Genomic DNA, 4,336 nt, shown 5'->3' on the forward strand with positions numbered 1-4,336 from the left:
ATGATAAGAGGACTGAAGAAGAGTCAACTTTAGTTAGAAGGCGTCCTCATGATTCGGAGGCTGAAAAATTGATGATTTTTTTTACTAAAAGTGGGTTTGGCGAGGTAAAAACATTAACTAGTGATGTGCACACTATTTTGGATTAGAAAGATTTTAATTATGATTGTTGCTCCTTGATTGAGTGGATTTCTTTGTTGAAATCCATACGGAATTCACCCAATGCCTACGAACAAAACAAAGCTTTTACTAAACATGTTGTAGAAGCGATGATGAAAGCTTTAGAAGAAAAGTGAAATTAGATATTTCAATTGATAGAAAATTATATGATGAATGGGAACCCACCATTAAAGTCAAGATTAAAAATTATGAATGCAATGCTTTATGTGATTTGGGTGCTAGTGTTTCCACAATTCTGAAATCTCTATGTGATATGCTATGTTTTACCAATATGGAGGAATGTTCTCTTAATTTGCAACTGGTTGATTCTACTATTAAAAAGCCTTTGGGTAGAACTAATGTTGTTCTTATTCTGGCAAATAGGAACTATGTGCCCGTTGATTTTATTGCACTTGACAGTGATTGCAATCCGTCTTGCCCCATCATACTTAGTAGACCATTTTTATGAACTATAAGTACTGTTATTGACATGCAAGAAGGGGATATTAAAATTCTGTTTAAATAAGGGTATGAAACACTTCCCTAGAACTAGAATTAAGCCACCATATGAGTCAATCATGAGGGCCACCTATGGAACAAAAACCAAAGATGACAACACTTGAAACTATGCATTAATCCTAGCTAGGGGCGTAAAACAATAGCGCTAGTTGGGAGGCAACCCAATAGTTATCTTTTATTTTATTTTGTTTTCCTTTCTATTTTTCAATAAATATACAAATATGCTACTGTTATGATTGTGTTTTAGTGTCTTAATTAGCATTTGAACCAAGTAAAGCCTTTGGGATGATTTGGGTGATAGTTGCTTTGATTCTATGCATTAACAGAAACTTTTGCGCCCGGTAGTAGAATTGATCTAATCAGCTGGAACTCGATAAATTTCTGAATTTTTTACACATGCCTGATATACAAATTTCCCAAGTTGTTAGAATATTTGGAGTTACAGAAGTATGGTTAAAGTACAGATTACTACAAACTCTTTTGTTTTTTACCGATAATGTTTTTGTTGCATTGTATAAGCCATGTTAAAGTTAGAATACAGTAGTTATAACCCAATAACAAAATATTAATGGATTTGCAACAGTACTTAGAGTGGTGATTTGCTTTATTATACTAACGGATCTCACGAAGGTTTTGTTAAGTTTTGTGTGATTGAAGTTTTCTAGTTTTGGGTGGGATCACGATGGATGAAGGAATAAGGAGTGGCAAGAGCCTAAGCTTGGGGATGCCCTTGGCACCCAAGGTAACATTCAAGGACTACCAAGCAACTAAGCTTGGGGATGCCCTAGAAGGCATCCCCTCTTACTTCTAACGACCATCGGTAATTTTACTTGGAGCTATTCTTCTATTCGTCACATATCATGAGTTTTGCTTGGAGCATATTGTAACATATGAGTCTTTGCTAGTTTTTCTTTTTAGTTTGTCACAATCATCCTTCATGAACACACTTGTTTGAGAGATTCACACACATATCATGATTTGCTAGAATACTCTATGTGCTTCACTTTAATCTTTTGAGCTAGGCAATTACTCTAGTGCTCCACTTATATCTTTCTGAGCACGGTGGTGGCTATATTTTGAAGAAATAAACTCTCATGCTTCACTTATATTATTTTCAGTGTTAGTAAATTTTAAATAACTATCCTATCATTCTTCACTTATATCATTTCGAGAGATGAAAATCTTGAAGAAATATTTATGCTCCCGTGCTTCACTTATATCTTTTGAGACTTAAAGAATAATAATGGTAATTTGCATGAGATATGAATTTGGTCCCAAAGTGATAGATATCCAAGGGGTATATAATAAAAACTTTCATGAAGATTATTGGAAACTATGAACATGATTCCTTGCAATTGTTTTGCGATATGGAGATTGTGATATGTGAGTCATGTTAATGAGTAATTACGCTTTAGTAAGAATATTGGTGTTAAGGTTTGTGATTCCCTATGCATGCATGTAAAGTCAATAGTTATGCAATGAAATTATATCCTACTTGTGGTGCATTATTCGGTACTAATTATGTTCAATGCTCATTTATGATTGTTTTTGTTTTTGGTTGGTTGCTTCTCAATCTATTTGCTAGCCTTCCCTTGTACTAAGTGGGAGTACTGCTTCTCCATCCAATTCATTAAAACCAAAGTTGTGCCAAATGAGTCCACCATACCTACCTATATGAGGTATTTCTATGTCATTCCAAGTAAATTTGTATGTGCCAACTCTAATTTTCAAAATGAATGTCCATTTTGTGTTCCCATACCGCTCATGAAGCGGCAGGGGGTTGCCAATGTTTTTCATGCTAGGTATTTTATTCTCATGGTGAGTGTTTATGCACCTGTTATTGCATGAGAGTGTGGCAGGTAACAGGGATTCCCAATCACGAAATGAAAAAATACACTATGATAATAAATTCTTTGGAATGTATTGGTATGGAAGGCACCCGTGGATACGGCTAGCCTTGGATTGTGAAAGAATGTTGGAAAGGAAACAAGCTTTACCTTTTGTTTGGGAACCGCCTATGATTTATCAAGCATGGAAGATATTCAAAATTCTCGGTAGTTTCCAATAACACGAAAAGCATGCCTCTCTAAATAAGTTTTATCCCTCAATTTATGTTGCGGCGGCAGCAGGATGGATCTTCGCACAATACGGAAGGGAGGAAGAAGGGTCGGAGGACCTCTCGAGCCGGGGCTGTGTCGGAGAGAATGGCACGGGCAGAGGATCGAGACCCACCGGCAGCTTGGGTTTCCTCCCTCGACGCCGATGGCCGCGTGAACGATGCACCTAGTCCTCTACACACACCGGCCGAAAGGATCCGGCTGGATCTGTGACCAATGGTGAGCAGACAGAAAATGTCGCTACCACTGTCTTGTTTAGATCTGAAGAGGGTGAGAGAATGAAGAGAACAACCCTAGTAAAGCAAGTTCTCAGGCCCCTGCCTATTATATATAGTGGAGTGATTATATTTTACTGTCCACAAAAAGTGTTTCAATTTGTGTATGTGGCATTAAAGAAAAGAAACTCTCTATTTAACGTGACTAACTGTACGACTTCTACTCACTACTAGTAGTATTGTTCACTTGTGCTCCCCGGCCCTCCATTCATTGAACAACCCCATGGGTGAATAAACATACAGTACTAGTATTTATATAGAACAAACAAGCTTGAACTATTTTGGCTTTGAGAAATTGATGGTACAGTTTGACCACATTGCATCAATGGAATCAATACTTTGAAGTAACCTATACGTATAAACACATGCACGGTTTACGTTCTGAATCGCTAGCTAGAGCTTGAACTATATTTTTTTACATGTATCACATTTTTCTTTTGGTTTTCTGCTCCATGGCGCAATTCATCGATAGAAAATTATACTATGAGTAGTTAAAAGTTGAGGGCGGGGATTTTCCCGGGCAGTACGTGCGATAGTTTTTGCATAGGCGGTTTGACAGAGAGGCGAGGAGGGTGAGGGAGTAGTGGATTCCACTTACTGCTGGAAAGGCAGGGTCATGCGATTTGACGGCGTGTTACTGCTGGAAATACGGGTCTTGTGATATGACTACTCACTATAGTCATGAATTACTGGCGCTATGACGAGGGTGATGCCCCCTTCCATTCCCCACTCTAATCTGGTGCATGACACGTCGACCCGGATGCTGGCACTCACACATGTCGTCGAAGTAAGTAAGAAGGAACAAAGAATCATGTGGTATATAGTGTATATACTAGTACTACTACTCACATTGGAGGAGTGCGAACCACGGCAACCTAGTGAACCAGCAGGCGATGGGCCATAGAAAACAATGTGGTGATATGGCCATAAAAAACAATGTGCTACAGTGCAGTCTGTAGCATGTATAGTGCTACTCCTCTTCCTCCTCGTCTCAGTTCATCGCCATCATACTTTCCCCATTCATGTGTATTCAGTATCCTGCGAATCAAAGAGGCCCTTAGACTGGTTTAGGTCCGGTCATTTTTTCATAAGTGTATTATCTCCAGAATTTAATAAATGTGCTCCTGTTTCTATGAAAATAATCTGGTTTGCATGTAGTAATTCATTTATTTATTTATTTTTCTGCGAGGGGTTTGCATGTACTTCGTGAGGTCTGAAATGTAAATTACGCCAGCATGGTTGCATATGCTCGGAGTCGTGCATGTACTA

The sequence above is a fragment of the Triticum urartu genome, chromosome 3A (genome assembly GCF_056163025.1).
Source record: "Triticum urartu cultivar PI428250 chromosome 3A, HENAU_Tu73, whole genome shotgun sequence".
In the NCBI taxonomy this organism is placed as follows: domain Eukaryota; kingdom Viridiplantae; phylum Streptophyta; class Magnoliopsida; order Poales; family Poaceae; genus Triticum; species Triticum urartu.